At 38.3% G+C, this 26,007-nt stretch overlaps 1 protein-coding gene across 1 annotated transcript in view; it reads right to left on the bottom strand.

Moving 5' to 3' along the window:
• LOC307157335 (uncharacterized protein) overlaps positions 1-26,007 on the bottom strand; it is a 625,157-nt gene that overhangs the window by 380,853 nt on the left and 218,297 nt on the right. The window lies entirely within an intron of this gene.

The following is a 26,007-nucleotide window of genomic DNA, read 5'->3' as shown; positions in this document are numbered from 1 at the left end:
TAACAGTTTTGTTTTATGGTATTTTATTTAAAATTCCACACCACAATTATAGTGAGGAATATTTTCATGTTTATTCATTTTTATCATGGTATTGTTCAAATATGCTGGAAATGTTCTGAGAGCACTCATACATTGAAATAATTTAGTAGGGTTTTATATTGAAATCCAAGAAACAAATTATATTATCATCATTATGCAGTTATTTGTTTGCTTAACTTAAAGTTCAAACATCAAGGACAAGTGTATAGTCAATCATTACATAACAAATAAATAAAGTTCAAACAATATTACAATTGAAATACAATAGATAAAAATGTAATAAACAGTGCTATGGGTTTTTCAGGTAGGCTTAACAATAGTTTTCAGCTACAAAAATTGGGTAATCAAATATAAATTGCACAATGTAAACATTGCATAGTTTTTTCTGTTGTTTATACATGAAATATATAGCAATGCGTGTTAAAGCTACACAAGCTTTTCAGGGAAGAGCAGTAAGTGATTATGTTTTGTCAAAGATATGACTGGTTTGGTGTAATCATATTACTATGTATGTTAATGTAATTTGTGAGGTTTTGTTGGCTGGAAGACAGTAAATTGGTTTAACACTGTTTTATAGATTTTTAGAGAACTGCATGACGTCATCAAAAGTGTAGCCACCGTACTTCTATATAGGAGTTCTCTATTATTCAATGGTTCTTGCTTGTTTTCATAATAAAAGGTCATTTGTTTAAATCAAGCGTGCCGCACAAGGACGTGAGACCAACTAAACAATTAAATTACACTTCAAATATCTTTTTTCCAAAGGTGGTTTCTTTCATTTGCTGTCGTTTTTATCACGCTGATGTAAGTTCAAGTGTCTGTTTTTAAAACAAGTTGGTTTTTAGTTAGTTACGTGATGCTATAAAAACGGTGGTGTAACGTCATGATTGACAGGTTCTCTGAGCGAAGTAGTCACTGAAGCACCAATGGACATTTTTTAAAAAAGTGCACTCAGGGAGAGTGCATTCTGCGAGAGTGAGGGCGGAGCGTTGATTTTGCGGTTTTACTTCCTGCTCACTACTGCGCAGGTCTGGTCCCGAGATCGCTACTGCGCAGACTCAAGTCCCAAGATGTCAGCGCCATATCGGGACACTGGTGGCTTCAGTTCTCGTCAATGGAAGAGAGCAAAGGGTCGTCGTCCATCTTTTTTTACAGTCTATGGTTTAAATGTTTCTCAGGCTTGTTAAAAACTTAAGATCATTGGTCATTCATTCTAGTGGCAAATATAACGGCAAACAGAGGATACAGAACAGAACCCAAATTACAAATGTCTAAGTGTTCATTCTGACATTTGAATAAATTTATTTGTAATGTATGCTGATATCTACCTACAGTTATTCAGTTTAATGTTCTGTTAGCTATAATGTGTTTTTATTCGTATGTGTAACTGCTGTAACAACAATGACTTATGTTAGGGAATTAATTAGCTCAAATTAGCCTTAATGTGAATATGCATATGTTGCTTACATGAATTAAAGAATTACCAAATAGGGAATTGGTCAAAACCTCGGCTTATATCAGAGGTTACACAATTACTTGTAGTACTCGCTGATATAGACGGGTATAATATGTTCAATTTGGGGAAATTTTAGATATAAGTTAAAGAATGTTCATTTATTGTACGAACTGTATGTCCAGCACACAAAATGTACAATATCTGAACGGAAATCTCACGTCTTTAACACTGATAGACAATTTATTCTCTGTGGCCACAAGAAAATAAGTATCTTAGTGTTTTTAGACCATTTGAGATTTCTTTCAATAGTCAAATTTATCGTAGAGCGTTAAGAGGTAAAGATCTGCACTGCTCAGGGACTCAGTATTGAAACAAACAGGCAATCTCAATTCAAATGATTTAACAAAGTTTATTCAAACGAACTACTGGTTACATATACTAGTTTAAATCACACAGGAGTAAATATACATAAACAAAAACAATATACGATCGCAATGAGGAATATAGCAAAAATAAACGTAAAAGAGAAGGAAAAGAGTAGGGGAAGGAAAAGGGAGAATATAAGAGAGAGAGAGAGAGAATTTTAAGAATGGGTTTTGTGTGTGTACGCAGAGAGCGTGGTAAGGAGAGGTGTGTGTGTGTGTGTGTGTGTGTAGAAGCACGCCTTTAGCAGCACGTGGTCATGTGTTTCTGTCTAAGAACACGTGGATGTGTGCGCGTGTATGTGTAGATGGGTGCGTAAAGGAGTGTGTAAGTGTGAGTGAAAAGAAATTAGAGATAGGTACAACAGTTCAGTCATTCACACGAAACCCCAATAGACACAGTAATGTTAGACACTTTAAACAGCACTTCAGATTGTAAATTTAAGGTCTACGTTACTCTGGGTGGAGCTCGGCCTTTGTGTGTCCGTGCGTCGAGTCGGAGTAGACGAAGCGTCTGGTCACGTGGTCACCGAAACAGAGGTCACAGCGTCTAGTTGCTATGGCGACTGGAAACGAGCGAAAACTTAGCAAGATGACTTTAGCTTTAAGTTGATTTCGTTGGTTGGTTGAAGGAGACTATCAACTGAAGTAAAAGTAGTTTTAAGAAAATAAAACTTGGAAGAAAAATGAAAATAAACGCGAACGAAGCTTCCAAGGATGGAAGAAGGCGTGTCGTTTCTCTCTCTCTGGCGATGTGCACTGAGATCAGAGAAGCGCGGCATTTTGAAGGGGTTAAGCCCAGCCTCTTTTAGGTGCATGACCCAATCGCCTGGAAGGGCGATTGTGACTACCTCCTGACGTTTTGCGGAGGCTCACGCCCCTTCCTAACAGTTATGGAGAAGCTAAACTTGTTCCTATCGTTAATAACACTGGATTTAATAAAATAATGCGTCTTCGGAGATTTTGGGTTAAAGATTCCACACCGTTGGGATTTATGGAGCACAATGATACCATGAATGGTATCTCTATGACATAGTCACCCGCGGATACATGATTTTTCGCGATTATAGTCACATCAAATGGATTACAAATCAATAAAACTATATAGGCATAATATTTGGGACAAGGGATCATGCATACATCAAGAGAATACATTTTAAACATTTCACAAGATGATTCTGAGTCACACGTGTAGGATCTGTGTGTGTTTCTGTGTGTGTGTGTCACTGAGAGTTCACCGCGCTGCTGAACTTTTGCTCTTGGAGGGAGGGGTGAGAGGTTATGCGTGTGCGTTTTTCACAATGATGCACTTAACATGGTCTGGGACATCTGTTCGGATAAAGTCTTGTTGTTCTGAGGTGTAAATCAGTGTGCGAGATGTCCAAAGGGTTTTTTTTGGAGATCGCTCTACTGGTCAGCGGATGTTCGTCCGGCCATAAACAAAAGGGTTTCTGTTGATTTAGCAGTAAGTCTGTTCATTTCAGATAGGCCGTCAATGATTTAAGTCATTTGCGAGCGCCATTTGGTCTGCACGTCTTACGCGGCAGAATCTTGAGACAATGGAGGTGTCTGTAAATGAGTATTCCAGTATGTTGATTAGGTCCCAGACTCACGGGGGGGGGGGGGAATCTAATCACGGGCTAATCTCAGTAATTTAATCAACACGCCGTCTGATCATGTGCTTTGCGTTACACTGCTACAATGATTTTGTTAACTGCATGTATTTTTAGTTAAGAAAATATTTTATATGTATTATGTAATTTGTAATGCTAGCATAACGCCAATGATTTTACGCTGTTTAAAATAAATATTGCGTTAGTGTCAGGACATAATAGTTTACACACTAAAACGTTTTCAGATAAATATGCATAAAGGGAGCGATTTGTGTAAGAGTACAGGTGAGTGTTGTTTGCACATGGGAGGATATATTGTGTGCATAGTTAAAGTCATATTTTTGACTGTCCCATTTGTTTGTGACACAATTGCGTCATTTGTAATTTATTAAATATTTATTTTAAAAATGTGTGTTACTTCAATAGAATTGAGCTGACACATACAGGAAGTAATTTTATAAATTTCAAATTTAAACCCGTGTCATGCGGGGATTACGCGGGATGTTTTTTTTTTTCAGTGACAGTAGGGACATTTCCATTACAGATTTGCGCAAAACTTTTGCGATTTTTTCTAAATGTTGACAAAAAACTATTGCGAAATGACGGCGTTTCCATTGACCGATGTGATGCGACTAAAACTTCATTTTTTCCTCTCGCAATAAGTAAAATCATTCCAAAAACCATGGCAATGGATGTTGGTAGGTTTATGTACTATATCCCAGCCACTCCACTGGCCATTATTATTAATTAAAGGAGAAGTATGTGTGTTTTCCAAGCATTAATAGTAAGGAACGACCCTTATTATACTTGTGAGCGGCACTTATATGAGGTGTTTCTGGGTGTTTCTCCCTCATATCTGCTTCGAGGTCTTGATTGTGGCATTTATTTGAGGTTTAGAATCCATTATTCCTGTAATTCTTTTGTCTTATATGAATTTAATAAAGAACTCTGTCTCGTATTCTGTCCAATCATACCGCGTCAGGCTACGTCAGGTGACCTATACATGCGCAAAAACTGTTTCCATCGCAGTTTTGCTAAATATTTCTTTTTCAAATTGCCTGAAAAACCACCTCATGCGAGCGTAAAAACTTTTTTGCAATAAATGGGAGTTTTTTGCGAAATTGACGTGTTTCCATTGGGCGTATTTTCAATTCGCAATTTCAATTTGCGCAATTTGAAGGGTAGTGGAAACGCGGCTAGTGTCAGATCGGAGGTTGCGTTGACGAGGTAAGCTGTGTTGGTCTTGTTTTTATTTCTCGCTAAAATAAGTATAATTTTTGTACATGTGTTAAGTATATATGTGAATATTATTTATAGTTGATTAACTGTATACTGTGTTATTGGCTGATTTTTCCCCCAAGTAAATTTGCCAGTATTAATGATGAAGATGTGGAGGCGGTACGACAGGATTTTCAACTGTCCACAGTAAGTAATAAATGTGGTTAATGTAATTTATGAATTAATGTAATAATGTGGTAACATTAAAAAGTCAGTGGTTGATTTAAAAAAAAAGAGAACATAAAAACATTCAGTTTTACAAAAGTAAAACTTTTCTGACTTTTGTGACTTTTGTAAAGTCTGTGTGGTACGCCTATTTATAATGATAGCCTAATTAACCTGTTAACCGTTGCCAGTGCGCGGGCGCACTGAAGTGTTTTTTTATATATATATAGTTCAAAGTTACTATCAGATTTAATGTTATACCTTGACAAACTATACATCATTAAAAAGATATAAGACTCAAGTTTCAGTATTTGACCACTATTGTATTCTAAAAAACTTATAGCGACAGTTATTTCTTAATTTGTGTCAGGAGTTATGAAATGAAAAAAATGAGTCGATACCTTTAATATGAATTATGCGCGTCAGCCGCTCCCATTCATAAAAAACTCCCGTGCTGTCGTCATGACAGCGATTCACAAAACAACGTCCCTCAGGGTTTTAGCTCAAAAATGTGCAGATTTGGAGAAATATTGATATATTCTCATAGGTTTACATCAGATTTCTATAGACAGGAATAATATTTATTGAATTTATACCCAAATGCGTCGATGTAATCATTATGAGCGCTTCTTACTGAAATGTGCTGTGTTTTCAATTCATAGTCATACCAATAGCCTGAGGGCGCTATATGCACAAAAATAGTCCATATATGGAACATGAAGAAGAGCCATGATCATGTGACATTCCAGGACGTCACTGATACACACAAAGCTACAGAGATCGCACTGTAACATGCAGATAAAGATGTTTTGAAGATAATAAACATGATTGCAATGATATTTGAGTTACCTGTGTTTTTCAAGCCATGCCAGGTATTTTCATAATAATAGATTATATTTATAATGTAATGCTAATCTATATAGACTATCATTGTGCAGAACACCATACAATAGTATATTTTCTGTCTGATTTTTTTATCTGAAGCCAAATTAGATCACAGAAGATTATTTAAAACACTCGTCTTGCGTTATATAGTAAGTTTTGAGCACAAACATGGTTTTAATCTCATAAATTGTCGTGTATTGATGGTGTGCTAAGCTAACATGCTAGCTAGCCTAGGTGCACCTGCAACCTAGAAGTTATCTTTTATGATTTTGTTTCTAAATAGGAATGCTTGCTGAAATGTTTCTTTATTCCAGAAGGGCATTTTATACAGTTAGATACAGTGAGAACTTTGATAAAAGAATTTAGGGATTGAAACCCTATGAATAGCCTGTGAATAGCCAGTCGTTAGTAACTATAATGCAGACAAAAGAAATGCATATTTAGAGCCATAACCAGGCTGGAGAGGTGTGAATGTGTGCATGGGGAGACTGAGACTGAATGGGGCTCGTTTGCACCACAAAACAATAGAGACAAAAGACTGAATAGATGACTTAAGAAGATGAAAATAAACATCAGTTGAATGTTAGAGTCTAATCAAAATAAAGTCATGACATGATCTTGAAAAACATTGAACTAAATACAGAGTTTTAGACTTATCTTCATATTGTACATATAACATGGTCAGACATGTGGCTTTAGCTGCAGTGCATTTCTAGATTGCTACAGTGCCAACTTCAATTTTATTTTCATTAAAATGTTTCATAAAAATAAATTTCTAATAACTTTACAACATTTTGAAGCTATTAACTATATTTTTCATTATGAAAATAATTAATTCTACATTTACAATAAACTGCCAGGTGTCAGCTTTCAAATGAGATCATACTTGTGCTTTTAGTGCAAAGGGATCATAAACTGTATCTGTTTCAGTTTGGGTATGTCATTTCTGGGGATTTTTCAAAAGTGGGGTTGCAGCTTAACAGGTTAAAGGCTTTTTAACTTTAAAGTATTATTTAATTTGGCTTTAATTTGTTTTGTTGGTTGTTGAAGCCAGTTTAAAAAGTAATGTCTAATGTGCCTATGTGAATGTCAGATGAGAATCTTGTGCTGGCCAGCTTAAGTAACTAATACCTAATTTAAAAGCGTCCGTGCAGCATCATGTAAAAATCAAGGTTGCCCTTGCATAGGCCTTGCTGTGTCCGAAATTCGCATCAGAAATTTTCGCACGTTAAAAAATAAAAACGACGTCAAGTTATGTCAATCACGCTTGCACGCTGCCTCCGAAACTTTCGTCTGTCATAAAAAAAAAATTCGGACCAGGTTTGATTTTCTGCGTTTTTCGCATCTGTACCAGCATTTTAATGGTGTTTTGACAATGCGACTGTAATGTGTATTCGTTGTGATCCTTAATAGATTTTTTTAGCGTCTTTACAAGAAAGGACAGTGTGTGACTTTACATGCCAAACAACATAATAGCAGTTTCTTCCACCGTCGGGCCGAATGGTAGCCTGGTTGACACTAGACCCTTCTCAGTTGTGACTGAGAGTGGGTCTGGGAAAGGTTAATTCATAGCCTATTTCCAAAGAGGCGTCACCAACGGACATCGCTCAAATGCCTCTGGGCACAATTGGATAGACCTAAAACCAGTCAGAGCGATCGTCATCGTGTAAAGCCCACCTCAACGTTTGTGATTGGTGCCACGATTTGGAAAGATTGGAAATGGGCTTGAATGGGCTCTTGGCCAGACGGACTTGCAGAGCAAATCTTAATTTGCTGGAAGTTCGTCTGGGTTTTCCCAGGCTAGCCGAAAGGCTCTTCCTATAGACTTATATAGATAGACACCCTATTGACCGCTACTGCCTACTGGAGCTGTGGGGCCGCTATCTTAAACCGGTCACCCGCTCCATTCAGTGTGATCTGTATGGCAGGTGCAATGAGCTGTCAAGCATATTTAATTAATCATACCTCGCTGAATAATAAACTGATTTTCACGTGTTATTTTTTTCCTGTAAAGGTCATTCATGTAGCTATGAAAAAGACACTTGGGTTTGTCGTTTTTTTATATTCATAGTGGGTTTAACAGTAATAGAATATTGTGATATATGATATAAAGTGACCAGACGTCCGAGATCAAAACTGGGAACATAATGTCCAAAAATGGGGAAAAAACTGGGACATTTTGATTATCAGTTTGATTGAAAAACCTAATGTTGTGTCTTCAAAAACAAAACGAGGGCAGAGGTAGTTTTTTATACCGGTATAAAAATAAATAAAACTCTGTGCAAATTAATTAATGTAATGAAGAAGTGGGAATTGGCAAAAATGTGACGATTCGATAGTATTGCAATATTTGGGCCATGATTCAATATTACTGCGATTCTTAATATATTGCAATACAGCAAGTATTGCGATTCGATTCTGTGATATATTGCAATTCATGTCCCCCATATTATTCAAAGGGAGGAAAATTTTTATTGAGGAAAATAAGACTGCTCAACTCACTTCAAATCTCACATTAAATCTGTGAACATCTTCTACACATTTACTTAAGTGCAACTTAGGAGGGTAGTGCAAAAACTTTGTCCTTGAACATTCAGGACAACAGGATCTACAGAACGTAGCCTAATTATATGAACGCGTCATCACCGCATTAGCACCAAAAACATGGAGATTGTATTTTAGAGAATAATTACACAACCTATTCGATATTCTATAATTCTATAATTAAATAAACTAATCGAATATTCAAAAATCGTGACTCATCCCTGCATGTAATCTCTTGTTTTTTCCCCAAAATCTTCACTCACGTCTCGATTTTCAAAGGGGATTATAAACGTTTCTTTCTTGGTTTGCTTTTAATTAGGCCTATTATATTCACATTCTTTACTGTGGTAAAGTAGAAAAACGTTGTAGGACAGATAGCCTACATTATTACTTGCACGTCAGATTCATTTCAACACAGTTTTTGCTTGTTATTAGACATGTAAGGCGCGTCAAGTTTATTTGTAAAGCGTGTTTTACACGCGCGGGTGATTTTTAGTTTCGCTCTCACTGGCAGCGCAATTTCAAACATAGCTTAAATGTCTTGCCCTTGTGGAAGATTAAATTAGCTCTTCATACCTTTTACAACAAGTAGAATACACGAAGGTATCAGAAAATAGATCGATGGTCTCTTTCCTCCTCGTGTCCCACATCCCTCTCAAAGCGCAGAGCGGTAGGCTTCATGTGGAATCACGCGTCTTTGTGTGGAAGTATTTTTTTTTTTTTTTTTTAATAGATTTAACTTTTCTATTATTTAATTTTAAAATTTTACTTGTGAAAAGTAAAAAGTAAGTCCCCCGAGCCCTTTTAGAGATGGTCTGCCATTTTAAGCAGGTATATTGTAAAGTGTCCTGCATCTTAACTGCTGCCACGCAACGTAACTAGGAATACGACCGGTTTAAGATGGCGGCCGCATTTCTCAGTGCCCAGCAGCCAATAGGATATCTAGTTTCTATATAATATCTATGGCTCTTCCCACCTTTCCAGTACACACGACATTTGATTTTGCATACGATTGAGAATTTCAACCCCTAGTGTCAGTCGCATGGAACTTTGAAATTGGTTGTGAAGCAACGTAGCCTACGGTAAAATTAATGATTTTAATTAATGTAATTCATGGATGAATCCACACTCAACAAATGACTCTCTATACATCTAAAATAAAAACATAGTATATTTTATAGAGTTAATCAAAGAAATGTTTAATGAGAATACAGAATGACGTTTAAGTGTTAAAATATTGGTAATTCTAGCTTTGCTCTCATAGTTTTGATTAGAATACATCACATCCGGTTGACTTGGTAGATCTCTTAAAGTGATGTCGCTTCTCAATTGTTCACCTCTGTTGCCTGGTTACCAGTTTCTGTGTAACTGTTAATAATAGTGTTTTTTTTGTGTGAACAAAGGAAAGATAAATTAATAGCATTAGCTGATCGTTCTTCACAATAACAACGACTGACGCGTTTGTATTTCATTACACATTGAAAAAATGTAACCATAGTTGGCTCGGATCAACACAGAATGGAATGGTTTTGTAATGAGAACCGTTCAGAGGCTATAATGTAATATTTGAAGAACGACAGTCAAGGGAAGCTCTGTTTCTTAACATTTAATAGGAACGCAAGAAAAAAATTACATAAACGCACAAGTGTAACTCTAACTCAACAATTTTAAAGAGTCCGTGCCCTACAGCACTGGTATCACAAAACCTTCACTGGCACATGCCACTTAAATACAGATGTACCTCAAACTGGCAATATGTTTGAATTTTTTTTTAACCCCTTGCTCATCACCCCCAATTTTGGCAAGTGCTGCATACATGAAATGCCCAAAATAAAAAGGTTACTGCTCATAAGTAATTCTGAATAGAAACATAACACACATACATTTAGAAAGCCAACCCTTGAGAGTTTATAGTTCAAGACTCAAAATTAACCAGACTGTTATTAATATTGAGATATATAAGCTCAAACATATTTTGAACTAAAATAATCTGGGATCACCAGTGATCCCTGTCAGGTAAGGGGTTAATGACTTTAATGTGTTTAATTGACATTTATTTTAAAATATCACTGATTTAGGCTATTTAGGTATTTGTGTCGGTAATATCACTGGAGGTGTTATATTGGTATTTATTTTAATAGTCATATTTCTAAAGTGTTCATTTATGTTTTTTTTTTATGTTTTGATGGTTGTTTGTATTTGCAGTATGCCTGTTTGGACAATGCTATGACTCACCTGGAGGTTTATTCACAGTGTTTGCGAATAAATAAAAGGGCTATGGAGCTGCTGGTATGTCAGGTGCGCTTGAGGCGTTGTGCCGAAACAAAAACTTGCTCTAGCAAAAAAAGCGCTCCAGGCAACAAAGAGTCAACTGGGAAATGCTCTTCAACAGTTGGAGGTTGCCCAGGCATCTTTTGTGTATGTACGTGAAGGTAAGCATTTAGTTTTGTTTTGTTTTGTATTTTGCAAAAGACAAGACTGTCATGGTATACATGTGTAATTATATTACCATAATATGTTTTTTTTGTTGTTGTTGGCTGGAATAGAGTTAAGTGGTCAAACCACTGATCTAAAATAAAGAAGATTGGTTTTGTTTGTCAGTCAGTGATGCTTTGTGTTAATGCACGTGCAATAGTTAGATGGCCCCTTGAACACTTCTATTGACTTTACAGCCTGATTTCAGTGGGTCAGAGTCAATATGAATACTGAAGTAACTGATTGAGTTTTGAGGTCACACTATTAGATTTCAAAGTATGTGAGATATTAAATGAAAGGTGTTTTTAATTATTTTATCTAAATCTAGGTTAATCATGTCATGTGTTATGTTATTTCATCACAATTTTAAAAAGAAGAATATTACTGGGTATAGTATTTTCAAATTGAAAGTAAACTTTAAATACGTAGGAATTCCATCAACAACTGACTATTTAAAATTTGGGCATTGAGTGTATGGTGCTATATAGTATAGCAATGTTGTTGATTGCATTGTAGAAAATCAGCTCAAATGAGGGGAATATCTATTTAATAATTAATCACAGCCTACTGGTCATGATCAGTTATTATACCTACACATTTGAATTAGCCCAAAAAGGGATTATATAGCCGTATATTTGTATCTCTGTATATAGATAATTAATCTACGAATTAAAATTAACGAATTATAATCAATTCAAATCAAATTTCAGAATAACCTAGAAAATTAATTTCACATCGAATAATCTGTTCGTCCACTGACCATACGATCTTCTTATCAACTCACAGGGAGCATTCTTATAAACTCTAAAGAAAGACCATTCTTCTGGCCATGAAGAATAACCACTGATTACACAAAAAAACAAATATTTCAAAATAGGATTCAATTTAACTGGAATTTATTATTTAATGTTCATCAAATCATTCAAAAAAGAAAAAAAAGGTTACTGACTTAGAAAAAGAAAAAACAAGTATAGTTCTCAACGTAACAGTTCAATATCAATGTTCACACAATCACATAACGATACTCGCGAAATCTGGATAATACTGGTCACACTCTAACTGGGCATCCACACTGGCAGATTTCATGCCAAACTTTTCATATACATAAAAAGAGAAAGAGCAAAAAAAACATTGAATACGCATATCGCGGGTGAAAAACCAAACAAAATGCAAATATATCAAAGATCAATGATAATGCATTCAACTTCGATCAAAAAGCATAAGCAGTAAACAAATGTGCGGATGTGAATGAAATGCGTGTGTGTGTCTGATAGCGTGTGAATGAGTGTAGTGTGAGATTGTGCGTCGAACACACTGACCAATTTTGGCGGCCGGAATCGCAACGCGCTCCCGGAGGGAAGTTAGTACCTTGTTGGGTTCGTTGAGTGAACCGCTCACTAACAACAGCCGGTCTTTGGGGTGCATCGCTATGGAATCACCAGACTCCAAGTCGCATCAGACAGTATGTGCAGGAAGCCTCAGTTCAGACAACACAGGTCATCGTCCACTCCACACGGTAACCAGTTCAGACAACACAGGACATCGCCCACTCCACACGGTAACCACTAACTTCACTCACATGTCAAAATAACATACCCAGGTGACGTGTCCTCTTTCCACTTGGTTAAATATACCTTGCCTCCACTTCCCTTTCCGCCGTTAATTCGTTAATAAGTCATTCTGTCACGCCCAAGCCGGAGGTGTGGAGGCACTGCCTGCCAGCCGACACCCCCGAACTACCACACCACCTTGAGGAGCTACCCCGTACCAGAGAAAAGGCGGACAACAAGAATTCGAAAGTTAACACGTTTATTTATTTGTTTAAAATGAATGTCTCTAAAAACGGTACAAGCTTCCTCCTCTGAGGTTGAGTGACTGTGTGTGGACTCTGGTTCCCTTCCTCCAACGCAGACAACAGAAAGGTGAGTATAGCCCGGGTGGCTACGGCGCCAGATGGCGAGGGCTTGGTAATAACTCCGTTCTTCGAGTCCACAGGCTGGATGTCAACAGCAGCTGACTCCGTTCCAGTCAGAGTTCACAGAGTACAAAGTTCCATCGGCACGATGTCGCTCAGAGAGCGTTTGCTAATCGGCAATATGTTGCCGCGATGTCGGCATCTGATCGCAAATGATCTCCGGCCAATGTTTGAACGATGCAAAAGCTGTAAGTCCCAGCCGCTCTGTATGGGCTTTCTATTTGCACTCAGAGAGCGGAGATCACGCTGCAACAGAAACTAGTCAACGCTGCCCCGCGACTTTCATTAATAAAATAGCTTCGATACTTAACACATGCAACTTTCATCCCTCAAAATGGCCATATTCGATAGAAAAAAGTTGGGTGGAAATAAATGTTGTTCTAACGGTTTAACATTTCTATCATAAAACAGTTGACTAATATGATTTGCAACTTCCATCCCACCTCACATTCTTTCAACATTAAACTGAACTGATGGAATACGTGCCCTCCCTGCTTCTGTGAACAGTAAACCCCGCCTACTTTGATTTGATTGGGTATCTATTTGGATTGTCGCTGTTAGACCACTAAGGTAGACCAGCCTAAAATGTAACTTTAAAGCCTTTTTTTATCATCCTAAAAAGCAAGAATTTCCAATATTGGGAAGACAATTTGGCCATTTCTAATTGTTGATTTATTATTGTTATTAACGAATAAGACTTGTCCCCCTCAATGTAGCCTATATGGTGGTATACAGCCCTGGAGCTACTTGACTATCCAACATGAAAAACAATATGAAAAAAAGTATGCTATACTGACATCGAAAAATTATCCTCTTCATTTTGTGTGTGTAACATAATGTGTATAATGAACAGACACGATTCAAAGTTAAGACGCTTTAATATAGAACAAAAAAAATATTTCAGGAGAAAAGGGATTAAAAAGGAACAGGAACAATAGAAACTCAGTCTCTCTTCTCTTCCTGGCAGCCTGTAACAGAGTAAAAAAACATAGGGAAAAGCAGATAAGACTTTGCTTTAAAAAACAAATAGCCTACATCAACAAATACGTTTTAACTGTTTTCCTTTAGCCAGATTATGGGCTTTAGTCTTTTGATGTCTGCATCTATGCAGTATGTCCCGGTCATCCGTGAAGAGTCACCATTTGTGTTTACCAGTTTAAAGACTGGGTCAGTTTATTTTTGCAGCCCCTGCATGAGTGAATTATCGAATCTCTATCTAGCCATATCAACCAATACAGCACCTGTTCACGTCGTACGTAAGAAGGTATAATTTAAGCAACCTCTTATGGTATAGTTCAGGGAACACGCCTAGAAATGGTATACCTTTAGTTAAGTTACCTTTAGAGTCTTTGTAGTGCGTTAAGAGAATATACGTTATCGGGAAATCCAGCACTGGGTGTGCCAGTTGCATCGTAGTACAGCCGTCTGAGCTAAATGGTGTTTGTTTAAAATTCCCATGATTGCATGCTACTTATAATGCCATCAAACTCTTACTATTGTGCAGTTATTTTTACTTCATCTATAATGCCACATGTTTGTAAAATTATATTGTTCCTTTTTTTTTCTTGGGAGGCAGAAGTCAAATTAAAAAGTCTTCTGATATCTACTGAGCCCTGAATGATCTGGTTAAAGATGAGGTAAATTACTAAAGGCTGAATACAAAATATTCCCTTGTTTAATTTTTTTTTATTTAATTGTATTTTGATGTGTACAGTAGGCCGTCTTTATCAATAAAATGTCAAGGTGCATGTAGGGAACATGCATGAAAATGTGATGAACTGAGCAGCATCAGTGTGGCTTAAGGGTATTTACAGTAAGACTGCAAAGTAACAAGATTTTTAGATTTTGAAACTACCTCCTAGATATTTAAATTGCACTGCCTGAGCTGTAGTTTCATCGATCAGCCCACCTTCACAGCTGTGGTCTCTGCCTCTGCTGCCCTTCTATCTTGACTCAGCCTGAGCCAGTTTTGAATGGCTGTTTCCACCTCAGCCTCAGTTATGTGTGCCAGGGCACCATTCCTTAGAACTGTCACTACAAGAGAAAATATAAGGGGAAATATTAATATTAAGGGGAAAAAACACTATCAGGGAAGTACCAATTGTACCCACTACCTATGTCACCAATAAATGTATCATCTACAATAATGTGTGGGGGTGCGTGTAATTTACTACCAATATAACACCTCGTAGAACATACACAATACATTTATCAACCTTTTACCTTCAATTCTAAAAATAACACCTTCACCATCCCTTCAACTATTTCTATTATAAAACAACTCCCACAAACCATTTTTTCCTAATAACCTCTAATCTCCCTTTTGATTCTTTGTAATTGTAATTAGTGTTTGTGAATAAATACTGTAGTCATAAATTTTTTTGTAGAGGAGGTTGAAGTGCAAACAGAACCTCTAAACACTGCTATTTTCAAGTCTGATATTATTTATAAATATTTTACTGTTTTTATAAAGTATACTTTTTTACACAGGTCCTTGTACAGTATTTTTGACATTGTTTGGAGATTCTAGCAGGGGAGTGCAGCTACTTTTATACCAATGATATGCTCATCTTAGGGGCACACGTCCTCTTCCATTGGGCATGTGGATTCGAGGATTCTTTTGTGTCCCATTACACATCACGGTTTTCTCTAGAGCGGCTATAAATATAAATGAACTAAATTAATAACTTTTTTACAACAAAAATGAACCATCACTGAACTTATTTAACCCTCTGGGGACTAAGCCCTTTTTGGTCTGTTTTCTCTATTTTTACATTTGGGCTTATAAACCTTGTAATGGAGATGGAACACCATGTGTTTGGTATCTATGGATTCAGAAGACCCTAAGCTAACATAAGAATGCATATAATGTGTTTGTAAAGGAGGTATGAGTAAAAAATGTACAATAAACTAGAGAATTTCAAAAACGAAAATTTTATTTTAGTCATTTTGCTAGACAGATATTTGTAATTGTTCAATCAAAAGTGTAAAGAACAATGAAATAATGAACTTTATATACAGTGGGGTTTTTTTTCAAAAAGCTGTCAGCTTCGGATTTCTCCTCGTCACTTCCAGTAATTGTTCCAGAGCTTGTTCTGAGGTAAATCTTTTTCTGCTTGCCATCATACAAGTGCTAAAACAATAAAATAATAATGCTATAATTGCTAATATGCTATAAATATTAAATATTGCTAATATATATAAATATTATAATCATTCTGTCTCTATCTCATATAAATCTGTGTCTAATACTCCACTCCGTTCGCTCTCTGTCTCCTTCTCCACTCGACGCTGTTTGCGTCATATCACTTACTATAGTCCCACCCCTTGCAAGGCTACAGAGTCCTCTGATTAGCTAGAATATGTCATGGTAACCTTCCTCTGATTGGGTAAGAAAAATATTCCTCCCAGCGGCAATTTTTCCATTGGTCTTTGCGTGTGGAATATTCCTAACAACATCGATTTCATTGGCCTTATACGCATTGGTATTACGCAACAGGGAAGTGTGTATACCATATGCCATTGTTTTCAGCGGAATCTGAGGAAGACGGCAAAAAAGACAGCATCTCTCTATCATTAATAGTTTTTAAGATAATTACACATTTGTAAAAGTATGCCATTTTGGGCGGTACCGCCCAATCCGTCCCGAGAGGGTTAAAGGAGAACTCCGGTCAATTTGAACATTGAGCTCATTTTTTTGTACATTTGGAGTGCTGTCAATACAGAGAACAACGACAAAAATCGGTGTTGCCTACACCGAGTTATTCTATTTTTAAAATTTGCACCCTGTTGACTTCAATGGGGCAAGTACTAAACCTGCTTTTAGCCTCTTAACATCCTTGATGTGTCATTACAAGTGCACAGAAAATGTGAGTGATTCCTTCAGAGTGAACACGAGTGAGTCTGACTGCAGTAGATGTGAAAGAAATGTATAAAAATGATGTTATTTAAGCCAGCGCAAATACCTTTGTTTACATCCTGTTTTTCGGTTGAAGTCCAAAGTAGTCGATTGCAGAGTTCACACGCATAGGTTTAATACATATGATCACGCGCGTGAACTCGGCAATCAAAATTGACCGGAGTTCTCCTTTAAGCTGGAGTGTGATGCTATTTTCTTCTGAAACAAACTTTGTTTCAGAATTTCGCGCACTGGTCGTGACTTTATGCCAGTCTTCTGTCCTCTCCCACACCAGTTTAGTTGAGTGGCAAGTTCTGGGGTAAATACTTTCCTGCAGACCCGCCACACTGTTTTTTTCACACTGTTTCCCCCGGTTATGGACAGCTTTGCGATCTGTAATAAAATACAAGCAAATGTTACTACAGGCAATCAAAATCCTATTTTCTGTCACATGTCTTGTTAGTTCAACCCTCCTGCTTGGATTTGTGCAGGCCAACAAACAACTGACTCAACTAATCAACTCCCCATTTTGATGTTGCCCACTGTATACACTTCAAAGTATTAGAAGACATACCGTGTGTTTCTTAAAATCGGCATCTTGCCGAAGCCTTTCATTAAAACTGTTTAGTTCTTCCAATGTGGAAATTGGAAGAACTTTTAGATAGTCATCATGGCTTTCTTGTTGTAAATCCCTGTTTTGAGTTGGGGACTGGACAATTGTTGTCAAATGGTCCAGCTTGAGGTAAAGTTCCCCTAACTGTTCTAGGACAATCCTTTCAACTGCTGTTTACAGCAACAATTCCATTATTAAACTTATCCTAAAAAGAGCAGTTTACCGACATCAAGAGAAAGATGTGTTCAAACGTACCAGTGCAGTTAGTTGGCATGCGTTGATGGGTAGGAAGGCAATATCTTGGTTCTAGGGAAAGATAGATATGTCACATGTAGGTCAGGAAACATTCAGTGGACCCCAATGAGGTAATTAGGATTAAATAGCTTACGTTCAGGAAAGCCCAGCCCTTCATCGGGCAATGGAGTTGGATGCCGTTCCTCCACTTCGTCTGGCCTCCAACTAACCGTTGTTACTTGGAAATAATAATATAAAATCATTACCTCATGTTTGTGATTAGTGAAAGGATCCTAAATAATCTAGTAACTCTGCACATGTTAGGTTAAATTCAAAGGCCTACTGGCCATTATTTCTGAAAGATGCTTACATTCAGTGTAAGCTAGCCTTTGATGACAGTCTGTCTCTAGTCTGGCCTCCAATTCTTGCCTCCAATTTGATGTCATGCCCTTGAATAAGAAATCATTTATTGATGTTAGTAACACATGTCTCGCAAATATAATCAGAAATGCTTGAGTTAGAGATTTTCTTACATACTCCATATCTACACTATGTCATATATCTTACGTTGAGAAGAATGCATATTCTGTTGCCAGGCTGGAACAGGGCTATGGTTGCTCTGGGAGGACACTGGTCGGGGTTTTGAAATCCCTGTTATGAAATAAAAACATTAAAAAAAGACAATATCAGAACAAATAAATAACAAAGCAACACCAGATGGTGGTAGTACTCAATTGCATACTTCTACATAGAAAACGACCTGATTTGTAGAGCACGCGTGCAGCAAATTGTTTCCAGCCCTTTGATGGATTGGGGGCAACTTTTTTTTGAACACTTCTCAAAATCTGGAACTTGTCACTATACGGGGCCCACCAAGCAAGGCCATCTGAAAACCACTCCTTTGCCACCGGGCCAGTTTTGCTTTCCTTCTCAAATAGTACTATTAGGTACATATTCACCTAATACAAAATAATTAACAAAATAAAAAAGTGTACTTAATTAATTAATAATCAGTTGGGTAAAGATAAAAATACCACCTGGTGCAGGTCATGCTCTTGTGTGATGCATAATGTCTTACACCAGAAAAATCTCTCACAACCAGTTTATATCAGGGTTTAAAGTTGGCACCCGCCCATCCACCCAATGCAGGTAAAATTGTTTCGTTGATAATTCAAGATAATAATTCAAGTCCATATTTTAAAGCTCTTTCTTGAAATTGTAATTGGGCTTGAGTCCGATAATTGATCTGTTAAAGGGTTAGTTCGCCCATTTAAGACATGAAGTTGTATGCAATCCTTACCAGCACTATAGTGCATACACACTGACCCACTCTGTGCTCACCTCCCTGGTCAGAGTTCTGGCCGCTGGAAGTTTTTCAAGAAAGTAGTCCCGTTTAGTTTCCGGGGCCTCAAAACTTTGCGTTTTTACGTGAAAAAATTATATGCGTTTCAAAGCTTGATTAATTTACATCACAAAAAACACGCCAGACAAAATTCATACCTCAGTTTTTAATCGGCACTATTTTCTTTCCATTTCTATCAATCCGCGCTGCTGTCAACGTCAACAGTGCGCACGTTTCGATCAGCTGTTCCATAGTGTTTACACAATCGAATGACAACGACGTAAAAAGTAGAAAATTAACAATGGTGCAAACTTGTAAATTCCCAGGTTGTGACCACAAGAATGTGCCGGGATCACCGTTCAGATTCCATCGTTTTCCTGTTTCGGATATAGCTAATATGAGACAGCTTTGGCTGGTTGCCATCGGCTACTCTGCGGGAGCTAAAATATCCAGAATCAAGGATTTTCGTGTGTGCAGTGCTCACTTCAGCGAAGACGATTACATCCCCAACCAAGGAGAAAAAAAAAACAACAGATTTTAAAGAGTTTTGCTGTAGCCTACCAGTACCACGGGTAAGCTCTACTAACTTTATGATCCCATGTCTAAACTGTACAGTAAACAATGTTTAGACTCCAGTGGAAATCACGTGAAAAGAGGTCTAATATAAAAACAGTATAGGGATATAGGTACAATTTGCTGAGAAAACTATTTGGATGTAATGCAGACAGACCTGTAATGCAGTTGGCCTCCTCGTCAATCGATGGGTTTTGCATCTGTGGCATGAGTTCCCATGGCAGCAATAGCTTCTGTTGGCATAACTTGACAATTTGAACAAGTGCACCACCATTTGTCGTTCATCCTGGCTCTTGCTACAGCTGTGGGCCCAGCATCAACTTGGACAACTTCATCTCTGTCCTCTCGCTCTCTCTATTCCCGTTCTATCTCCATCTGCTGAAGTTCGGCATCGGTATACTCCGGTTCATAAAGGTATCCCTTTGGCGTTGTGCTAAAATTACTTTAATCATCATCTGTTCCGTCTGACATTGTGCTAAAATTGGTTTCATCATCAGAAGTTTCGTAGTCAGACATGTTGTCAGCGAGTCGCGCTATCAACAGCTGATCGGAACGTGCGCACTGTTGACGTTGTTTTGAGGCCCCGTTAACTAACCGGGACTACTTTCTTGAAAAACTTCCAGCGGCCAGAACTCTGACCAGGGAGGTGAGCACAGAGTGGGTCAGTGTGTATGCACTATAGTGCTGGTAAGGATTGCATACAACTTCATGTCTTAAATGGGCGAACTAACCCTTTAAGTTAGTCCAGCTATATAAAAGCTCCAAATGCGCAATATATACAATTAATTAATAGCCCGATTCTATGTTTCGGCCTCTAGACAGCGCCTTGTGTTGTTTATTTTGCCACGTGAGTCTGAGTGCTGCACAGAGAGTGCTGACCCTTCAGATGCACATTTAAAACACAGACAGCGAAACGGTATGAATACAGAGCACTACGGTACATGTTGCCATATCATTGTAAAGTAATTAATGTGTTGACTAGATGCTGCATTAGCAGAGAAAAAACAGCAGTATGTTTGTCAAGGCTGAGAGGATGCTAACATTAGGCCTCAAGCAGTAAAATCAATATGACAAAAATGCACGAAAACCTGACCCAAATGTTTAATGTCACGATTGTTACATCTATTAGTTTATATCCAGCTGGTCACTTTTATGCAGTAATTGGGCAGCGAAGTTGCATATTTAAAGCTAGTGACATGATACTGATATAAAATTGGTTTGACATTGGACTTTTTAAATTTAGTCAGAGATTCAGGTTCGAAACACTTCAGCATAACGGTTCGTTTTGTAAAGTCTTTACACACCACTGAAAACATAGTTATGTATATTATATTGGATTTCTCTCAATATATCCTCCTAAATATTACCTTTAATTATACGTTGGTTGTAGGTCCAACATATAACGTGAATGTGGCTAGTGAGCAAAAAAACAAAACATTTTACAGTTACTACTTAATGTTCATGTAAGGAGATTGGGGCAGATCAGAGGAAGAAGCTTTGGTGGCAGAGGAGACAGCAGCAAGGGGGCGAAAGGGACTGAAAGACAGACAGACATAATACACAGTACATATACAATTTCATAAGATTGTGGAAAGAGTCAAGCAAGAGTCTGAGAGATGGTAGATGGACAGGAGGTGGGATAGTTTTGGTGTGTGTTTGGATGGGTTTAAATTATCAGTTCATATGTATTAAAGGTACAGCAACAAATTGTCTTCCATGAGGTATAAGGAAAACCTTCCCTTCTACCAGTCCAATACTGCAGTGCTGTGTCATGTCCAAGAGGCCATCTACTAAATGTATGCCAAATGTAGAGGAAGATGTAGGGTACTCAAAGAAGGACTCTTGATGGTAAAATGTGGAGTAGACCAGGTATACCTCCTCTTTCTCAACAATTATATTCCTGATCTTTGCTACCTTTCCCTGAATGTAGATGTGGCTTTTGGCTTGGTCAAGTTTTTAAGGCGAAAAGTTCTGCATTATATTGGGTGTACTGTTGTGCACAGTGAAACAGTGGTGGTAGAGGTCCAGATGTGTGTTCTCTCCTTACACCTAAACTTTCTACTCTATCCATTTGTACAGACTCTCTCTCTGGCCTCTTCACAACCTGGCAGCAGGGAGATTCTGGTTTCCTGACAAGCCTCTTTAGTTTTTGCATGAAAATTTCAAATTTGAAAGCAGTGAAGGAATCCAGGTTCCCATGCACCTTGACATCTTGTGCAAGGTGTACAAGGTTGTGCACATTGTAGGAAAAGTACATGTCACCATACAGCTTTCCTAAGTGCTGAACAAACAACACAAGCGCATCATTTGCATAATCAGTGTACGTCTCAAGCAGCGCCTTGTTTGACAGTATGAACACTCCAACAAAAAAAAAGTAAGAAGTGCTGGTATACTGCAGTATGTAGGAAATCTTTAAGGAGCACAGGACCAGTATAAAGCAGGAACTGGCGGAATTCAGAGGCTTTCCATCGGTCTACTTCATTCAAAGATCTGGGCCTTCGTGCAAACTGCACTGGCACACTTTTTCTGATCTTCAAGAGCTTCTCAGAGAGAATCTTCACCTGTAAACCTGAGAGCCTGCAAGCCAGTGGACCCTTGATCCACAGCAGTAACGTGCGGTGAAATCTTGTCATGGGTAGGCTGTGACCTATCAATGTGGCATATATGTTCATTCATTCAGTTAATGTAGCAACCCAAGTTCATATCAGGCATCATCACAAAAGATCAGGATTCAGGAGAGGTGGTCGTCAAGGGCAATGTGCTACAGGTCGCTGACGAAAAAAGAGAAACCTCACAGCTTGAGTGTATGGTGATGTTAGTTATGGATAAGATAAGATAAGATAAGATAAGATAATGTAAGAAGATGAGATGAGATAAGATAAGAGTTTGCTTATCAGGCAAATGACCCAGCGTTTTTGTTTTATAGTTTTAGTTTTATAGTGACTAATGTAAGAGCAAGCAGGTTAAAAGGTAAGTTTACCTAGCTGGTCCCCACTGGGTGAAGGTTTTCTTGCTCATTGTTTTGATCCTTCAATTAAGCAACAGTCTGGAGTGAAAGGTACTACTACTGAAATACAAGTGGAAAATGATATGGCATAATATTCAGCACATTAATCCAACACATAGCTTAGAATATTGTCTTATCTCCTAACTTCAAAATGTTAGACAGAGGATTCAACATCAGGAGAGGTCTGCTGGTCTAAAGAAATGAGTCACAATGCAAGACTGTATCTTAAAAGAATCTGTAAGCAATGAGTATCCTAAAAGAATGACTGACCAGGCTATGATAAATTGTGACTTACTATGACATTCTGACATTGCAGGTGGTGCTTAAAGACAGCAAGCCTGTGCAGCTGATTCACCATAAATGTGCTTGCATTGCTGGAGCTGCGCTGTGCAACCACTGTGTTGCTCTTTTGTACCAGACAGCCCACTACTCACAGCTGAAGGTGCCTGTAGTCCCCCCTGTGCTAAGCTGTACTGATGGAGAACAGCAGTGGCACAAACCTAGGACTTTGGTAAGTCAACCAAAAACATATAACTAATTACTGTTTTGTAGTTGTTATGTTGTTTTACTGGAGATGTGCTTAAAGGGATACTCCACTTTAAAATGAAAATTCTGTCATCATATACTCACCCTTATGTTGTTTCAATCCTTTATGAATTTCTTTGTTCTGCTGAACAGAAAGTACGATATTTAGAAGAATATCAGTAACCAGACAGTTTCTGGTCTCATTGACTTCCATAGTATAGTTTTTTCCTACTATGGAAGTCAATGAGACCAGAAACTGTCTGGTTACTGATATTCTTCTAAATATATTACTTTCTGTTCAGCAGAACAAAGAAATTCATACAGGTTTGAAACAACATGAGTGTGAGTATATGATGACAGAATTTTCATTTTAAAATGGAATATCCCTTTAAAGTATGTCCTGCAAACACTACAGGGTATAAAACCAGGCCCAGTGGACAAAATGGCTGTGCTGTCTGCTAAACCGAAGAGCCGTCCTAAAGCAACAACAGAAGGTATAAGGTAAAAGCAATATTGTAACAATACATGGGTATTTTGATTTCAGGTCTATAAGCCATCGAGCATTTCCACTTATACATGTTTTACACTTCACTTCGCAGGAGCACGCTTTACAAAGGCCTCAGTGGGGATCTACCTGATCTTTCCGTCCTTCAAGTGAGTTTACCCTCTTATTTAACCAGTCTTACCATTTGTAATGTTGTGTGGAGCTGTACAAAATGTGCCAGATACTGTGTGCATAGAACTAAAATTGTGCTTAGTTGATGTTGAGTTGTATAGCTAAACTATACACTACTCCATCCCAAGGTGACTGAGACATATGCCGACTTCTCCAGAGCGGAGTCGCCAATGGTGTGTAGCATGAACATCAGCTGTGAGGTTCCATTGGTCAACTCTGCCCTTGGGATGGTGCAAGCCGGAAGCCCGATTGCCTACCAACAGCCAGCAGCAGCACATAGAGATCTATCCTTCCACGTTGCCCCACCTCGTCCATCCCTACCCTTGCAAGGTTACCACTTACAGCCCTCAATCTACATGTCTAACACCACTGAGGCAGAGCGCAGGCACTTACAGAGCCTACAGGTGACTTGGGACGTGGCAAATAAACTGGAAAGTGCCACAAGAAGCCAAAGCTCCTGCGAGGAATGGCACCAGTTGCGGAGACCAAGACTCACTGCCTCCTGTTTCAGGGAGATCTGCTTTGTCAGCAACAAATGTGAGGACAGTCTGGCTGATAGGATCCTGAAGGGAACATATCAGACAAAGGCCATGAGAAGAGGACTGGAGTTGGAGGCTGATGCCATATGGGAGTACACTCAAATAAAGAGGGTGAACCACTATCCGTGTGGATTTATAATCCACCCAGACACGCCTTGGCTGGGAGCATCTCCGGATGGACTAGTTTTTGACCCGACAGAACCCTCTCCTTTTGGTCTTCTAGAAATTAAGTGCCCAAATGTTAAAAACTACGTTGACTGTCCCTATGTTAAAATGACCTTAGGCAAAATGGAGCTGAAGACATCACATGCATACTACTACCAAATTCAGGGGCAGCTGTTGGTAAGTGGCATGACGTGGTGTGATTTTGTTGTGTCGGCGGAGGAAGACACATTGATTGATAGAATATACAGAGACGTAGAAGTGTTCAAGGTCATCAGAGACAAAGTTGACCAATTTTATTTCAATGTTTATATGCGAAAATGCATGTAACTGATCAAATTAATAAATGCAAACTTAACAAACATGCAAACTTGGCTGATTTACTTTTTACAATGTTGGTTTAGACAAACAGCACATAAAAGTGGAGTCCATATACCTAGTGTAATAAATAACATTTATATAAATAAATAACATATTTATTTTAAGAATGCACATGCACACACACGCACACATCATTCAACACAAGGTCAACATTTCAAACCTCATTTGCCCAGGTCTTGACCAGAGGGCCATTTTGGAAATTAGAGAGTAGACAGGCGACTGTAAAAATTTGATTAATACTCCCTGATATGGCAAGCGGGATTGTGGTTTCAAACAGTTTGTTTTCCTTCACTCTTCTGATTAGCCTCTCTACATGTACCCTCAAGCGAGCAATTGACTGTGTTTCCAGCACATCTGCCTCTGCCATTTGGGCCCTCTGGATGACAAAGGCTGGGCGGTAAACAGTCCCAGGGGCCAGGACGTCCACCAAGAACCCTTTGTCCACCATAATTGCTGTGTCAGGGGTAAGGAGGTTTTTGATCCCAGACTGACGGAATAATTCCTTGTCGCTCATGGAGCCCTCGAAGAGGGGCGAGATGAATGTCAGAGCTCCATGAGGGGACATACCAACCATGGCTTTAAAAGTGCAATGTGATTTATAGTGTGAAAACACTTCACTTTGTAGAACCAGGAAGATGGTGTCTGGCACCGTAGTTCAGTGCAGTCAAGGATGACTTGTGTGTCACTGTATGCATTGAACTCTGGTGGAAGATTGTCCTTAACAGCTGCAGGAGACATCCAAAAACAGACTGAGCCCAGCAGAGTGTAGAGGAAGTTGGCCCAGGTGACGATGATGCGACTTACTGTTGTCCTATGTATTTTGAAGCGATGAGCCAGTTCCCTCTGTGTGCAGCCAGTGGACAGGTATGTCAGGAACAAGAAGAGCTCATCTATTGCCAGCAGTTTCTAAGGGTTGGGGAGAAATATATAGATAGATACTTTATTCATCCTGAAGGACATTTTAGACATTCAGTAGCTTATATTACGTACACACTAGGGGTGGAGCGGTACATGTATTCTTATTGAACCGAAACGGTACGGGCGTCACGGTTCAGTGCATGAATATACACAGAGAATACACGGTACAAAAAATAAATAAAATTCGCGTGCAAATTAATTAATGTAATGCAATAAAACACAACATTGTGCTTTTGTCAAACTGTAAACTCACTTTAAAATTGTACAAACAAACCTACATCTGTTAC

The sequence above is a fragment of the Squalius cephalus genome (genome assembly GCF_949319135.1).
Source record: "Squalius cephalus genome assembly, chromosome: 4".
Lineage (NCBI taxonomy): Eukaryota > Metazoa > Chordata > Actinopteri > Cypriniformes > Leuciscidae > Squalius > Squalius cephalus.
This window is presented reverse-complemented; position numbering and strand designations above follow the sequence as displayed.